Below are 18,821 nucleotides of genomic sequence, written 5' to 3'. Positions count from 1 at the left end.
CTGCCATACCTATGAACGACTTCTGACTCATAATAAACTCTAACATGTAACATTTTAAATGATGTCAGTTTGATCATAGCAATTTCAAAACATTTTTAACCTTTTCATTGTAGTACCAGTTACTGTTAATGTAAATGTGAACCCCAATCATAGGCCGTGGTGAAAAACTCTCTATCGACCGACCGCTGTGTAATTCTCTACGAATCGTGTAATCAAATGCGGTATGGAGAACCGTTGAGTCAGCACACCCCTCTGCCGGACATTTTGAGTTTGCTTGGCCTCGAGCCGCTACTACTCGGTCAAGTAGATCCTCAATTGACCTCACGGCGCTGAGTGCATCCATAGTTCTCCCTCCAAGGGAGAACACTGGCAGTACAGGGCGTCGAACTAGGTTCCTCCACATGGCAGTCAGTCGCGCTGACATATTAGCTACCAAGGCATACATTTATTATCAAGGTTAACTGAAATTCACAGAAGTGTTAGTTAAAACCTGTCCCTTTTCTGTACACGTTCAAGTGATAACAATACTGGCGAAGTCACCGAGACATCTAATGAGTAGGAAAGGGCCACAAAAAATTGTTTTACAGTCTTCTAAAAGGCAGAACGATGGGTAAATGATAGAACTTAAGAAACTCACATTATGTTTCTAGCCAAACAACCAGATGAGTTCGAACGATTTGCAAAGTACGTGGCCATGGAGCTTCATATTACGCTATTAGGTGAATTAAGAAGAAAATTAAAATTAGAAATCGGAAAAGAGATTTTTCGTAACACAGACGAGAATGGTGTTCAGACGAAAAGGTATCAATGTAGGAATCAATAACTCTTCTACGTAAGCCGTTTATTCTCCCACATACACACATGTTAATGTAAATGCTCCAAGTAAGTTTACCACAAATCTTTATTGGTGTCTCTTCAGAACTGTGGCGTGGCGACAGACCACCTATGGTGAAACACATGGTAACTTAGAAAAATGAGATCCGAAAATTTGCACTTATTTGTCCATTTTACCAGTCTGGCCATGTAAAATTTCAGCAAGATCGTCAATCAGTTTCTTATTCAAGATCTAATGTGAGAAGGGGTGGAGGCTATGATAGACTGTTGTGGAAGTTTATTGTTTGTTAATATCTCGTGATGTAACGTGACAGCAATTATTCTAATGTTTAGCTTTTTAGGAGACTGACAGTTTCATAGAAAAGCTTTTAGAAGGAGCAGGCCTAGAGACGATTCTTTAGGGAGAGAAATGACTAGATGGCAACCAGTATTTCGTCTAAAATGGCGTACTACCACTAGTCACGAGATTCGATTATATAGGTAAAAAATTCGAGGAAAATGCTGCACAATACAAGCATCTCTGAAGAAATGCGAATCAGCCATCAATGATACGAAATTCAGTATTGTTCTTCACTTAAGACTTACAGTCCAGGGTGACAGGTATGAAGGAAAGGAACCTCTTGGTTACTACAGGGCCTCTATGCTAAATTTCCACAGTAGCAATTAGGAACTCTCTGCAGAAATCTGCTAATAGTGGCTCTAGCAACTTACTTTTTCTCTGGGTAGCTTCAAATATGGGCAATTTTGTCACCTTAAATCCAATTGAATATTTTAAATATCACTTTTGAACTGCATTCAATTCTCCATTATTTAATGTATGGACCCCAAAATAAGCAGTTTGCAATAGTAGCTATAGAGCAGATTCTGGAAGGTATTGAAACAATGTTTCGCATCCACTTACCATTGGGAATCGAAGAAAGAAACCAAACACATTACACTGCATTTACTCTCTGTGCCTTGACTAACACATATGAATCAATGAAAAAAATAAATTATTTGAAAAATCTCCTGTGAAAGGAAAAAGAACATGATGTGAAGCTTTAATTATAGTGCACTAGGTCAGAAACAATGAAATTAATTCTGTGACACATTGATGTATTGCATACTAGTGTAATAAAATACTCATCAAATAAAATCGGTTTTGTGCCTCCATTCCTATCGAGTGTGAAACACAAATCGTAGACAGATTTTATAGATCACCACTCAACAACATTAAAGCTTTTACACCGTCGAGAGTGAGGAGTGGAGCAAACGTTGTCGACAGAAGGCGAGGCAGCGCAGTGCCTCAGCCGCCGCCGGTAGCCAGCATAAGGGTCCCAAAGAACTCAGACGCACGAGGTGTTCAGAGGACGATGGATGGCCAAGAAATCTCTCTCTAAAATATTGTTGAACAAAACTGTTATTACCAATGTGACAGAAAGCTAAATATATTGAAGATTCGCTTGAATCATACTCATAGCTTAAGCCCTTAGAGGAAAGGGGCGATGAAAACTTTGTTGATGTGTGCTTTTGGTTACCAGATGTCGTATTAGCTAGTCTCGCATGTTACATCAAGACTACGGTTGTAGGCAAGAGTGATGTACTCAGACTGCACTCAAGAGTTCCTATCGGAATTGTAGCAGTCTAGAATGTTGCCAGATCGAGCATATTGCCGAACATAGAATTCAGAGGGGAGCACTACTGTATTGTGCACCTTACGTGAATGACTCGGCGGTCAGTTATTTCCTCTAAGACTGTATCTATTGCACGCTTAAGAATCAAAAGAATAAAAAAAATTACATCATGAGAGCAACGTTAACTATAGAGTTCAAAGTATTCATTGTATTGTATATGTGTGTCTCAACGCCTTCCAATGCCCACTCAAGGAAGACTAAGATACACAGTCTAGCTTAAATACCATGAATACGCCTCAGTTTGTGGATGAACTCAGACTTAGGTTGATAATCATTTTGAATATTTAGCAGTACTGTACCCACTGGTGTTAAACTCGTTTTCAACCAATGATTCCCACAACTACAGGAACACTACTTGTGATACCTCTCGGAAAAAATATTTACACAGTGCTATCAGACGAAAAGATCAACCTGACACAAACTATGAGAAGTTTATTTTACTATCTTCGCACCTGGATAAAGAGCTTTTCCTAATTCAGATATCTGTGAACGTTGCTACATAAGACGATTTAAGAAGAAACTAAATTCCTTCAGCTACGCAAATGTTTAAAGAAATCGTCTTAACGTCACTAAATTGTGGTTTGTAAATCGTTTACCGGCCGTACTCGGCCTCATTTCGCTGGTTGGAAGGCAAAAAGCTTACTGACAAATTTCACAAAAGGAAAATGGGGACAAAATGTCTCCCACTGGAAGGTCATGTGGTTTTATTTAAAGGATTAAAAAATCGGGTAAAATGAACAGTGAGGTTGCCAGTATAAGAACATTGCTGTTGTCAGTATGATGTTGCACTGCCCAAAACCTGTAATGATAAAGGGCCTGTTTAGGTCAGGAATGTTGTATACAGAAGTGGAAGAGAGAGCACCACTAAATTCTACAACCCGTATGCATTGCATACACACACAGAAATTACTGTACAGTATACTTATGGAGCCCAATGAGTGAATTGTATATTTTCCGGTGGGAAAGAGCAGTGGAAAACAGTCTTCGCTACATTAGGTTACTTATACTGGTGTCACTCTGAGCTAGAATTTATGGTCAGCGACTAAGTGTAAGGTCAATGAGTCGGATGTGGGTTTTGCTACTGTGAAATACCTTCCTACATTGCAGAAGCAAATATTAAGTTTGAACTTATATTGCGAAAATTTTGAACTTGGATAGTTTAGAATGAATATCTTTCTGTTTATTGCAAAGGAAAACTATTGATTTTCTAAAACATTCTCTGTCATAATCAACTTGAAACAGGTCACATCGACCAATCCATATGGAAGAACTGACAGCGATGTACACTCCTCGAAACGGAAAAAAGAACACATTGACACCGGTGTGTCAGACCCACCATACTTGCTCCGGACACTGCGAGAGGGCTGTAAAAGCAATGATCACACGCACGGCACAGCGGACACACCAGGATCCGCGGTGTTGGCCGTCGAATGGCGCTAGCTGCGCAGCATTTGCGCACCGCCGCCGTCAGTGTCAGCCAGTTTGCCGTAGCATACGGAGCTCCATCGCAGTCTTTTACACTGGTAGCATGCCGCGACCGCCTGGACGTGAACCGTATGTGCAGATCACGGACTTTGAGCGAGGGCATATAATGGGCATGCGGGAGGCCGGGTGGACGTACCGCTGAATTGCTCAACACGTGGGGCGTGAGGTCTTCACAGTACATCGATGTTGTCGCCAGTGGTCGGCGGAAGGTGCACGTGCCCGTCGACCTGGGACCGGACCGCACCGACGCACGGATGCACGCCAAGACCGTAGGATCCTACGCAGTGCCGTAGGGGACCGCACCGCCACTTCCCAGCAAATTGGGGACACGGTTGCTCCTGGGCTATCGGAGAGGACCATTCGCAACCGTCTCCATGAAGCTGGGCTACGGTCCCTCACACCATTAGGCCGTCTTCCGCTCACGCCCCAACATCGTGCAGCCCACCTCCAGTGGTGTCGCGACAGGCGTGAATGGAGGGACGAATGGAGACGTGTCGTCTTCAGCGATGACCGTCGCTTCAGCCTTGGTGCCAATGATGGTCGTATGAGTGTTTAGCGCTGTGCAGGTGAGCGCCACAATTAGGATTGCATACGACCGAGGCACACAGGGCCAACACCCAGCATCATGGTGTGGGGAGCGATCTCCTACACTGGCCGTACACCTCTGGTGATCGTCGAGGGGACACTGAATAGTGCATGGTACATCCAAACCGTCATCGAACCCATCGTTCTACCATTCCTAGACCGGCAAGGGAACTTGCTGTTCCAACAGGACAATGCACGTCCACATGTATCCCGTGCCACCCAACGTGCTCTAGAAGGTGTAAGTCAACTACCCTGGCCAGCAAGATCTCCGGATCTGTCCCCCATTGAGCATGTTTGGGACTGGATGAAGCGTCGTCTCACGCGGTCTGCACGTCCAGCATGAACGCTGGCCCAACTGAGGTGCCAGGTGGAAATGGCATGGCAAGCCGTTCCACAGGACTACATCCAGCATCTCTAAGATCGTCTCCGTGGGAGAATAGCAGCCTGCATTGCTGCGAAAGGTGGATATACACTGTACTAGTGCCGACATTGTGCATGCTCTGTTGCCTGTGTCTATGTGCCTGTGGTGCTATCAGTGTGATCATGTGATGTATCTGACCCCAGGAATGTGTCAATAAAGTTTCCCCTTCCTGGGACAATGAATTCTCGGTGTTCTTATTTCAATTCCCAGGAGTGTATATCAGAAGACAGTAAGATCCCTTCGCTTTTGGTTTGCCTGTATTCGACAACCATTTCTAGGCGCAAGTAAATCTTAGGTTTAATGTAATCTACGAGTAATTGCTGAAGTTTGATATTAACATGAAAAGGATTCCGTAGACAGGGAAAGAACCTGTTCTTGGGCAACTACTTGTATAATGACCAAAAGGCCTTAAATGATCAAGTACATGTGTTTCAGCATCGGTTGAAGAAAATGATAGTAATAATGACGGTAATAATAGAACTATCCGGTAACTTCACACTTTAAAGTGGATTATCTCGAACTAAGAAATTCCTTGAATTAGTGAAGATTTCAAAATGGCTTCACATCGAGGCCATGCTGCCTAGAAGAGCCTTTACATCCTGCTGACGTGAGAATAGCATAATCTCCTCGTCAGAAGCTTGCTTCTACTTAACTATTTAACAGACTCGCATTTATTCCACCGTGACTAATGTTGTAAGCTAAGCACATCATCCTTTACAGCACACTCCTGGGGCAGGGAAATGTGACCACATTGGCCTGGTGGAACGAAATATTGCAGGTGCAATGCGTGGGTTCAGGCATTTACTTTTAAGAGCCACAAACAGATTTACTTTACCTCAGGTAACCTCAAGAGAAAGATATTATAATCCAGAATCCTCATTAAACATCACGTTGCCAACTGGACAGAGCCGGTTTACTTTGGGAAATGACATAGGCGGAGGTCATGGTAAACAGAAATACTGTCGCCAGTAAACTTACTTACATTAGAAAATTTTATTTTGTTTAATGAATAGATAGTCATTTAAAGGAACAAAGCTGTTGTTTTACTTGTACTTGATTGAACTAGAGACGTTGAAAAATTGGGTGCTGAACTGTGAATCGAATTCGTATCTCCTCTTTCAAGGATCTGAATCTTTCGGAACAGTGTAGTTCATTTCATTTCTTTTTCCAAGACTGCAATCTTCTCTAGGTCTCCTCCAAAGGTAAGTATGTGGGTCCGATTCCTGATCCAGTAAAAAAATATTCATAATGTCATTCCAAGCCCTATCACGTGCACACCGGCCTGCTATTGAAAATTAACGTGCATTTTTAATGTCTGTTCATGTGTTGCCAACAATTTCTGGTCAAACATGCACACATCTTACTGTTGGTGAGTAAGCAATTGATACTTGAGCTGTATTCACTGACGATGAAGAAGAACTATAGGAGTGCGGTTCCTTTGTCACTCAGTCACAAAAATTTGTAGCCTTATTTTAGATTCAAACACCTAGCAGCTGGTAAGACAAACCGATACATAACATTTGATTTTACTTAGTTAACAATCCGATTACGTGTTGGGTTCGTATCTACGCCACAGAACTTCACATCATGCACTTCAACTTTTAATGTATACACACTTTGTTGCTTCTGAATGGAGGTATATCAGGCATCTTTCGTGGTTAGTTAACAAGGATGAAGGGTCCTGATAAGAGTCCTAGTTTATTACAAAAACTGTCGTCTTTTATTTTCAAGCTTAGATTTGGTTACTGATGATTGCGTAAACCTTGGTAATTCATGACGTCACGGCTATTCAGCAATATGATTAGATTAGATTAGATTAATACTTGTCCCATAGATCATGAATACGACATTTCGTAATGATGTGGAACATGTCATTTTAATGAACGATTTCTTTACATACCAGTATTCCACTTCTTTACAACAATTTTATACTGTATCTCTCATTCTTTTTATGTGTATCACTCTCCCCTTCTCTCTCTCTCTCTCTCTCTCTCTCTCTCTCTCTCTCTCTCTCACACACACACACACACACACACACACACACACACACACACACACACACACACAAACATTCTTTATTTATTTTTATTTCTTTGGTGTGCTTGACTATCGGCGAGGCACGAAAATATCGTGAATGAGTTTCTTACTTTTGAGTACAGTTACGAAAGAAATATAAAAACAGCAATGAGAGTTACTGATTTATGATGCTAAATTTGCTGTCAGTTCTGAGTGTTATTAGTAACTACGCTCCAGCCCCTAAACCTAGTTACAGAAATGCGAATCAGACGCATTACGTATTCCAGGCCGTAGCAGCCGAGGTTTTGAGACGCCAGCTGTGGGCACTTGCCAGCCCGTTGTAGGAGCACATCTGTTCGTCTTCTTCTTGCTGGACTGTAACTCAGATTTGGCAACAAGGCAAGGTATGTTTGGCAACTCTGTCTTCGACGAGTTACTTTTTGGTGTGCATGGAATGAAGTCTCAAAGTTCACGTGTTTTTTCTTCTCATTTCCATTGAATAATCTGAGTTGTTATCACTTGAGGTGTAACAAAAGATTGTAAATTTACAGTTTTCAGCCCAGGAAAGCCGTTGCACGTGGAAATCGCAGCTAATCTCGTCCTTTAAATAGCAGTTTACGAGTTCTGGGCACTATTCGCCTCATAAGAGGAACGTACGGCATATACCTCTTCACTAGCTGTGTGGTGATGTGCTGGCCTGTGAAAAAACGTTTGTTATGGTTCGCGGTACCACTCTTGCAGACTGTAAATTTTTTATCCCTTCTGTGAAGGAGCTAAAAGCAGTCAGATCAAACATCGATAAATCACAAGAAAATACTTTCAGTCATAGTGCAATGGTAAAAAACTTACAATGGTGCACAACAGGTAACGCCTCTTTCTGCTGCTTTTGGGTTTCTAGGAATACATAACTTTATTAATGAAATGCCACATTCGCATACTTGTTGAGTATGACACAGCATACCAACTAAAAACAGACCCATCGGTGTTATGATAGAGAATTGAGTCTCAGGGAAGACGATTTGGTGGTGTGATGGATTTATGATAGGTTCTTATGATGATGGTCTGGTTTCGATACCAACTTCTACAGATGATTTTTAATAGGGAGGGACAGATTCTATTCTCTTCTGGCTGCGCCATGTGAAGAAGGTATAATTGCATTGTGGTCTGAAATTCACATTAAACATGATATTACTTCTCTACCAAGTAGACATTAGGTTGAACCACAGTAAAGTCAGAAGAGGCGAAATGTGGGAACTCTCTTACCAGAAACCTTTCTTATACTAGTTATTTATTACTAGTGACGAAACAAACGCTGTGTAGGGCCACAGGACACTTTTTCCATCTTTTATTGGAATGCAACCCATACCGCCCTTAGTGCGGAATTTGGTCCCTTCGTGACAATACAGCTCGACTACTATTTGTTGTTTGTTCAAAACTGCAGATTCCTCAACATCTCCACATATTGCGCGTCAATGCGTTCGAATCCTCGCCCGGCACTCAAGTTTTCAATATGTATTATGAAACTCTAGCACACTAACGATATCTGACGTTTTTGACTCCCAGTGAGGCACAGAACTATTTGAGAGATCACTGTTAAGTTCAAAGATGTTATTCCGAGCTGCTGGTGGAGAAAAATTCGGTAGCTGACGTCTCTTTGTGTGTAGTCAACAACGAGGTGTGTGGGGTTCGATTGCCAGATAGCAGTGAACTCTTCGTCATATTATTTCTAGTTAAAACATGCTCACATGTCACTGCTGGTGTAACAAACTCATATTTAACTTTCGATTTTTCTAGAATAAACCAGCGATAGGTGTCGGGTTGAGTCCTGGGAAGGAAAAATGTAATGTTTCGTCTCGTCATTTCAGTTAAAACATCTAGCTACTGCCGAGAAAATCCGATATGTAACATCTGACAGTGCATAGATAACAATCCGATTAAGTTCTGGGTTCGAATCCCTGTCGAATACAAAGCTTTACAAGTAAGTTACTTGTGAAGAAGCAATATTTAACATCTCTCGTAGTTCATTAACTAGGACAATAGATGCTGGGTAGGAATTCACGACCGTTAAAAAATTTTTACATTATGTAATTTAAAGTTGATATTTGTTAACTGATACTGTCTAAAATCGAGGTAACCACTCTCTGTATGCCTAGTCAGGAATAACTGTTAGTTTCCGCCAGTCACGAAATCTTGGTCTGCATGACCTGGGTTTGAATACATATGCAGAACGAGGCGGTTCGTCGTGTTATTTGAAGCACTATGCGACTTAACATCAATGGTCATCAGACCCCTAGAATTTAGAACTACTTAAAGCTAACTAACCTAAGGACATCACACACATCCATGCCCGAGGCTGAATTCGAACCAGCGACCGTAGCGGTATCGCGGTTTCAGACTGAAGCGCCTAGAACCGCTCGGCCACAATGTCCAGACCAAGTACTTATACGTTTGTGACTATGACAGCACCATCTATCACAAAGCGAAAAAGGTGGTCCCACTAAAACATTCATATTTCTTTACGTACTACACGAATATGTAATAAAAAATGGGGGTTCCGATTTAAAAAAAAAACGCAGTTGATATCCGTTTGACCTATGGCAGCGCCATCTAGCGGTCCAACTATAGCGCGATCTGGTTTCCCCCTTCAAGCTAGACGAGTTTTGTTGTTTGCAATTTTTTCGTTTCATGCTTATTTCGTGAGTATTTGGCTCAGTCACTATCAATGGACCACCCTGTATAAGGGAAAGAAGACATAGAGAACCCATACGAGGAATAACGTCCAAATACACGCCACTGAAACTCCTAACGGTAAATCTCGTCAAAAGCTGGCAGAGAAGCTTGAACCCCTGCGACCGTAGCAGTCGCGCGGCTCCGGACTGAGTGCCTTGAACCGCTAGACCACCGCGGCCGGCACATGTGAAACGTTTACCGAGACCTGAAACAAATGATCCCCAAGTAGGTATTTTAGCTGCTGTCGCGGCTAATCCGCTCACCAGTGACAGGCGTATTTTGCGAGAATCGGGACTCTCAAATACGTCGGTGTTGAGAATGCTACATCAACGTCGATTGCACCCGTACCATAATTATGTGCTCCAGGAATTGCATGGCGACGACTTTCACGTCGTGTACAGTTCTGCTACTAGGCACAACAGCAATTACGGGACGATGACATGGTTTTTGCACCTGTTCTATTTAGCGACGAAGCGTCATTCACCAGCAGTGGTAACGTAAACCAGCATAATATACACTATTGGGCAACGGAAAATCCACGATGGCTGGGACAAGTGGAACATCAGCGACCTTGGCGGGTTAATGTATGGTGTGGAAGGATAATTGGCCCCCATTTGATCGACGGCAATGTAAATGGTGCAATGTATGCTGATTTCCCACTTATTGGTCTACCGATATTACTACAAGATGTTTCAATGCATGACAGAATGTGATGTACTTCCAACATGATGGATGTCTGGCACATAGTACGCATGCGGTTGAAGCGGTATTGAATAGCGCATTACGTGACAGGTGGATTGGCCGTCGAAGCACCATACCATGGCCCGCACGTTCACCGGATCTGAAGTCCCCGGATTTCTCTCTGTGGGGAAAGTTTAAGGATATTATCTATCGTGATTCACCGACAACGCCTGACAAAAGGGGTCAGTGCATTGTCAATGCATGTGCATACATTACAATGTCGTTACAAGTATTGCCAAATGCATTGAGGTTGACAGACATCATTTTGAGCATTTATTGCATTAATGTGGTTTTAACAGGTAATCACGCTGTAACAGAATGCATTCTCAGAAATGGTAAGTTCACAAAGGTACATGTATCACATTGGAAAAACCGAAATAAAATATTCAAACATCCCTACGCTTTTTTAAATTAATTTTCAAATTCACCCGAAAAGGGGCGGGCTGGCAGCAGCTTGGTACGCTGCTCTACAGCCTACAGACTTTTTTGTAAGAAAAAGAAGAAGAAAGAAACAAGGAAAAACAGGCGATAAAATGATGACTTAAAGTGTAAAAATGCGGAAAGTTAAAACAGAAAGCAAAAGTGGTTGGCAGTGTCAATAAAATACACAGGAATCGGGCAAGTATCACACAATGAAAAAACATGGCGACAGTCTGGTTTCTGTTCGCAAGAGATAGTATGATGGCTGTTCGCTACACATCCCTAAAGACACACCACGGAACACTCACTGGAAAACAGACACTGTAAAACACTGCACGAAAAAGGTGACACTCCTGAGCCAAAGGCAGATGGGGGTGGAAGCTGGAGGATGGGGAAAGAAAACAAGGAGGGAGGAGAGGAGACAAGAAAAGGGGGGAGAGGGGCAGGGCAGACGCGAGAGGGAATAAGAAGAGGCAGAGGAGGTAAAGGCAAAAGGACTCGGGGGAGAGAAGGGGACAGCGGGAGGGGAGGTGGGGAAAAAAGAGGAAGGAAGGGGGCAGAGGGAGCCCAGGAAAAGGACAGAGGAAAGGAGGGGAGTGAGGATCAGAGTTGATAGGAGGGATAAATTGACGATGAGAGGGCATCATCCCGGAGGGGAGTTGATGAAAGCTACCTTGGGAAAGGAGATGTAGGGTGTAGAGATGGAGGGTAAGGGGGATACAACAGTGAAGACATGGTAGGGGGTGGGGATGGGAGAGGAGAGGAGAAACCAGTGGGTGAGGGGGTTGAGGGTGGCGGGAGGTGTAGAGGATGCGGATATGTTCGAGGAATAGGAGCAGATGGGGAAAAGGGATGAGATCATACGGAAGGCGAGGTGGAGTGCATGACGCGCAAGGATCTGGAGGGACTTATAGAATTTGGAGGCTGCAGATATCCATGCACGACTGGCATAGCAGAGGATGGGGCGGATTAAGAATTTATAGGTGTAGAGGATGGGAGAGGGGTGCCATCTCGATGTCCGGCCAGAGAGGAGTCAGAGGCGGAAGTTGGCTTTGGATTGGATGGAGCTGAGATGAGGGATCCAGGTGAGGTGACGGTCAATGGTGAGGCCAAGGTAGGTGAGGGTTGGGGGTGAGGTGGACAGGACGGGTGCAGACAGTAAGGCAGAAATCCAGGAGCCAGAAGGAGCGAGCGGTATGACCTACGATGATTAACGTACCTACGTTCTGTATTTTAATTTAAATAACCCACCTGTTACCAACTGTTCGTCTAAAATTGTGAGCCGTATGTTTGTGATTATTACAGCGCCATCTACCACAAAGCCAAAAAGTGGTCCATCTAAAACATTCATATTTCTTTACGCACTACACGAATATGTAATAAAAATGGCGATTCCTATTTAAAGAAACACAGCTGATATCGGTTTGACCTGAGGCAGCGCCATCTAGCGAGCCAACCATAGTGCCATCTGGTTACCCCTTTCAAGATAGACAAATTTCATTCCTTGTAGTTTTCTTCGTTTGATTCTTATTCCGTAACATATTAGGCCCGGTCAGGATCCATGGACAGCCCTGTATAGTAGTTTGATTCTTGACTTTCTCCATTCACCCTGTATGATTCCTAGTTCTATACATTTGATTACATGGAGTCTCCTTATGTGCAGTTTATTCTAGCGCTGTCTGTTTTAAGTGATTGTTTCTTATTCCATCTGCTCCTAGGGCTCCGTTGTTCCTCATTTTCGGTATGACTCCCGCAATTTCATCTTTGGCGAGGATCTCATTAGCCTGCAGTGTCCTAAATAACTTTATTGTGGGTCTTGTTTCTTTCGAACAGATTACTTTCCTTATGTGGTCTTTCCATATTTCCATGGGGATGCTGGGCTGTATTTTCTTCCTCATCGGTCTCAGAGCTCTGTGTGGATCTTCTTCTGCCTCGTCTATCATATTCTTTTGTTTTTCTTCCAGGTGTTTTTTTCCTTCCTTCTTATTAGGTCCTTGTATTTCTTCCGTTCTCATTGGTATTCTGCTGTGGTTGCGCTTGCCACTTGTCCTCAAGTTTAGCGTCAGTTTTACTTGCTCATAGCATTCTCTGTCGAATCACAGCCTCGCTCTTCTATTTGTGTCTTGTGTGGTGTACCCATTTATTATATTTGATTTCAGTCATGTGACAACCTTGTCAGTATTTCCTGCTCGTATTGCTCCTTCAACCTTATCTTTTTCTGTCATTTTCCCTTTGCTTATTTCCATGCCCAGGTTCTCTCGTTTTCTATATTTATTTGTCTCACTGCTGTGGCAGGGTGGTTTTTTCTGATGCACTTTGTGATTATTAGATCTAGTGCTCTAGCTACATTATGCCCTATGTATGCCCAGTCCTCCTGTCTGTTGCGTACTGGGAAGCCCTTGTTTACTAGATATTGCAATACTTCTTTGCATTTTCTGTCTTGCCTATTTATCGCACAATTCAAGTGATTATCTTGGCCTTGCTTCTACTGTAATCCAAGGCAATCCCTAGTTTACCTATTATGTCTGTTGCGGTGTGATCTGGTCTAAAGCAGGCAGCTACTATAGCTCCAATAAATGTCCTGACAACCAACATGTCCTGCAAAAAGTCAGTACTGATTTGCCCGCTGCCACTCAACCACCATCTCGCTCATGACACGGTTCTATGTTATTCCTTTCATTTTAACTATGGTGTACCACATGTAATGCCCTATGTGTTTATAACTTCAAGTGAACAATGGACAGTGGCCCTAAGGCAGTTATGTGTTCAAGGAACTGAATACCGTTTGAACAGGCCTCGGAAGGACTAACGGTATGGACCAACTGCCTTGTCATCCTCAGACGATAGGTGTCACAGGATGCCGAAATCCAGATACATGTCTTCAACACGCCGCTCTACCTGACATTGTTAGTTTTCGTGACCGAAATTGTTACTTTTCTATCAAGTAATTCCTGAATTGGCCTCAGAACGACTGAATGCATCCCATTTGCCAACACTGCACAACAGACCAGAACGGTCAATGATCCAAGTGCTAGCCAAGCTCGACTGCACTTAACTTCGGTGAGCTGACGGGAAATGGTGTTATCACTACGGCAAGGCCGTCACAGTTACCTTTCCGCTATGAATTGTTAAACAGAATGTCACCTAAGGATGCGCCTTAGATTGACGTGAAAATGGTCATGACACCGAATATAAGTATATTACAACCACTGCGGATCACTTCATTGAAAATGTGGAAATATGGTTGTGGTTGCCCTCAATTTAAAATAGACTCCAAGAGGTTTCTGAGGTTAACGTCCTCATTCGAAGACTGTGTCATTATAAATATTATCCACGTGCCTGCACTCAGTGTCACACTGCATAGAGAGCAGCTAATTAATCCAGGACATTTCCCAAAAATCTAGTGAAATGGTCACTTCTGCTTCTCCGCCTCGCAACCTAGTACTGGCAGTGAAAGTTCCTTCCGCCTCCAGGATTCCGTCACGTTACTTTCCAATTGAATGCTAACTCTCGTTAGGGATGTTGCCTACCGAAGCGGGTATCTTTTCCTAGTGATATGGTATTCGGGAGGCATTTAGATTAGTCCGATTGTCGATTTACTGAACAGTATACAAGTTTACCTCATACCAGGCTGGATTTTTGACGGTACGAGATGCACGGACCTAAAAATAATTTGGCGATTACCGGAGGGAAGTCTTAAAGTCTTACAGGGTCGTTCATATATATATATATGTATATATATATATATATATACATATATATATATATATATATATATATATGTGTGTGTGTGTGTGTGTGTGTGTGTGTGTGTGTGTGTGTGTGTCTATAATGATTGGGTGAGTGACATTGGTGGTCTATGAGGCTTTTCGCAAAAATGCTAGGACTTGCATTATGTTTTTGACAGATTAATGTGTTGAATTTAGAATTCATTTATGTGGATTTTTTTCTACAAATAGTATTGATACTTTATGATTTATTTATGTTTAATTTGAATTTTCATGTATTCCTCTTATATCTAATTAGTTACTTTATTATTTTTCTACTGTTTTTATTTAATAATTTCTTTGGCTGTTCGAGTAATTTTTCCTTACTTGACTTATATATGTTCTTTTACTTATGGATTTTTATTTTTTTATGTTGCACTGGATTAGGTGTTTATACCGTTATGATTGCTCATTGATCTTCTAATTCAAATTATTCATTATTAGATTCTCTTCGTTCTGTTGCTCAAACAATTTCTTATGAAGTTAGTTTAGCTAGAATTTTATTAGCTCTAACTATTTTAATTGGTAGTTTTAACATGTTTGATTTTATAAATTATCAGCTTTATTGTTGATTCATTATTATTTCTTTTCCTTTAGCTTTATCTTGTTTTGCTTCTTGTTTAGCTGAAACTAATCGTACTCCTTTTGACTTTGCTGAGGATGTGTCTGAGTTAGTTTCAGGATTTAATATTGAATATGGTGCAGGTCGTTTTACTTTATTTTTTTTAGCTGAATATACTAGAATTGTTTTTATAAGAATATTATTAGCTTTAATTTTTTTAGGTGGTGATTTTTATTCTTTTATATTTTTTATTAAGCTTGCTATTATATATTTAGATTTTATTTGAGTTTGGTGTACATTACCATGATTCTGTTATGATAAATTAAAAAATTTAGCTTGAAAAAGTCCTTTACCTTTATCTTTAATTTTTTTATTACCTTTGCTAGTTTAAAGATTTTATTTATTTCATTTATTTAGTGAAATTGTTTGAGAAAATTTAGTAGGAGAGTTAAACTTCTAATTTTATGTTTTCAAAACATATGCTTTTCCTAAGCTAATTAACTTATTATTCCTTAAGTAGCTTATCTCATGTGTTTGCAACATCGACAGTAATTAAGAAGTATGTAAATTAGATAATTGTTAAGATTTGTCCTGTTATGATATAAGGTTCTTCAACAGGTTGTTTACCAATTCATGTTAATAAGCATACAACAACTATTATAATTCATAATAAAATCTGTCTAATAGGAAAAAATTTGATACCTCGGAACGGTGTTTTATAATAAAATGGTAAGATCTTTAAGATTCTAATTGATAAGAATAATGCAATGACACCTCCTTACTTATTAGGAATTGACGGTAAAATTGCATATGCAAATAAGAAATATCATTCTGGTTGAATGTGAACTGGTGTCACTAGTGGGTTAGCAGGTACAAAGTTGCCTGGATCTCCTAATAGGTAAGGATTAATTAAACATAATATAATTAATATTGATGTTATTAATACAAATGTAATAGAATTCTTAAAAGTTAAGTATGGATGGAATGGAATTATTTCAATATTTCCATTTAGACAGAAAGGGTTATTAGACCCTGTTTGGTGGAGAAAAAATAAATGAATAGCTGCTATAGCAGCAATAATAAATGGTAATAAAAAATGGAATGTAAAAAATTGATTTAATGTTGCGTTATCAACAGCAAACCCTCCTCAGAGTCATTGAATTAAATATGTTCCTAAATAAGTAATTGCTGATAATAAATAAGTAATTACTGTTGCAACTCAAAAAGATATTTGACCTCAAGGTAAAACATATCCTATAAATGCAGTTGCTATAACTAAGAATAGAATTACTGTACCAATTATTCAGGTGTGTATGTATGTGTAAGATCCATAGTAAATTCCCCGTCCTACATGTAAATAAATACAAATATAAAATATAGCTACTCCATTTGCATGTAAAGTTCGAATAATTCAACCATTATTTACGTCTCGGCAGATGTGTACTACACTACTAAATGCTATTTCAATACTTGATGTATAGTGTATAACTAAAAATAGTCCAGTTACGATTTGAATTACCAAACATAACCCAAGTAGGGACCCAAAATTTCATCAAAATGAAATATTTGTTGGTGCAGGTAACTCAATTAAACAGTTATTAATAATTTTAATTAAAGGATGTCATAATCGTAGGGGTTTATTCATTAGTGAATTATCTTATTTTACGAATAGGTCCCTCATATATATTAGTGACTTTAACAACTGCTAATAGTGCTAAAAATAAGTAAGTGATCTTTATTATTGTAATAATGAATCTTGGTCTATTATATAATTTTTCTAAATATTTTTTTATTTCTAGATAATTAATTTAATTATCAATATTTATAGTTTCAGTATTTTTGAAAAATTCTATAAATATTGTTATACCTAGAATAATTAATGTTGATATAATACATACTCATAGTGTTAATGTAATAATTAGAGTAATTGAATTAGGTTGAAATATTTCGTTTGATGCAATTTTTGTAATATAAATAAATAGAACTAATATACCACCAAGAAACGTTAAAAATAAAATATATGATAATCAATATGTTTCTATTATTGTTCCTGTTATTAATTCAACTCAAAAAGTTTGAAGGATATTAAAAAGCATTATTGATATCGTGTGTCTCATTTTAATAAAATTAATATTTATTACATTTGATAGTAATATAAATATTATTTTAATCATTTCATGGGATAATTTATTTAAAATATCGGTTTTCTGAACTGATGATGGAATCTTTTTCACTTCTGAAGTTTTAGAAGTGAGTGCTAGACTATTTTCCACTTTACAAGAAGGCGTTTTTTTACACTATTAAAACTAATGTTTATATTCTCTGTCTTTACATCATTGTTGGTTTATTTTGCTGGTGTTTTAAGTTTTTTCTTCTAAACGTAAACATTTATTAAGGGTTCTTTTAAGATTAGACTATATTGTTTATTCTTTATTTATATTAATTATTGTTTTTCTTATTGAGTTTGATTATTATTATTTCCTTCCTGTTATTTTTCATTTTTTTCTGTTTGTGAGGGTGCTTTAAGCCTTTCTATTATAGTTACAATAATTAGTTCTCATGATAATGATTTTTTAAATTCTTTTGGTTTATCTGTATGTTAAAGTATTTATTTATAACTATTTTTGAACCATCTTTGTATGCTGAATAATTGTTGATATTTGGTTCATTCTTTATTGTTTCTGTCGAGTTTTGTTTTTATAATTTGTGTTTATTCATATGCTGATTTGAATATAATTAGATATTATTTTGTTATTGATTATTTTTCTTTTAGTTTGACTTTACTTAGGTTTTGAATTCGTTCCTTAGTAATTACTGCTAGAGGTTCAGTTTATTTACGTTCTTATCATTCTAATTTTTATATGGTTTTAATTTTAGTAATTAAACTTTATTGTTCATTTGTAGAAAGTCGTCTTTCTTTTTATAATTTTTTGAGGCTAGATTAGTTCCAACTTTCTTTTGAATTTGGGTTGAGGTTATCAACCTGAGCGTTTGCAGGCTGGTGTTATTTAATTTTTAATACTTTGGTAGCTAGATTACCTTTATTATTGGTTTTATTTAAGGTTTATGATTTTTCTAATCCCTTATATTTCCCTTTGCTGGTTGACTTTGGTTCATATTATTTTATGTTTTATGTATTTATAATTTTGACTTTTTTGGTTAGGATGCCAATATTTTTAGTTCATCTATGGCTTCCTAAGGCTCATGTATAGGCCCCTATTTGGGGTAGAATGATTCTTGCTGGTGTTTTATTGAATTTAGGTGGTTTTGATATTTTTCATGTTATAAAGGTTGTTTATTATTTGGGTTTAAAGGCTAATTACTTTTATTATCCTTAGGCTTGTCTGGTGGGGTTATTGTAAGATTTATTTACTTCCGCCAGGTTCATTTGAAGTCTGTAATTGCATATTCTTCTGTTGCTCATATAAGAATGGTTATTGCTAGATTGATAACTATAAATTGATAAAGTTGTGTAGGTTCTCTTTCTTAAATGGTTGGTCATGGTTTATGTTATTCTGATTTATTTTCTTTATCTAAAATTATTTCTGAACATTTAGGTAGACAAAGATTATTAAATGACAAGGGTA

The sequence above is a fragment of the Schistocerca gregaria genome, chromosome X (assembly GCF_023897955.1).
Source record: "Schistocerca gregaria isolate iqSchGreg1 chromosome X, iqSchGreg1.2, whole genome shotgun sequence".
Taxonomy (NCBI): Eukaryota; Metazoa; Arthropoda; class Insecta; order Orthoptera; family Acrididae; genus Schistocerca; species Schistocerca gregaria.
Note: the sequence above shows the minus strand (reverse complement) of the source record.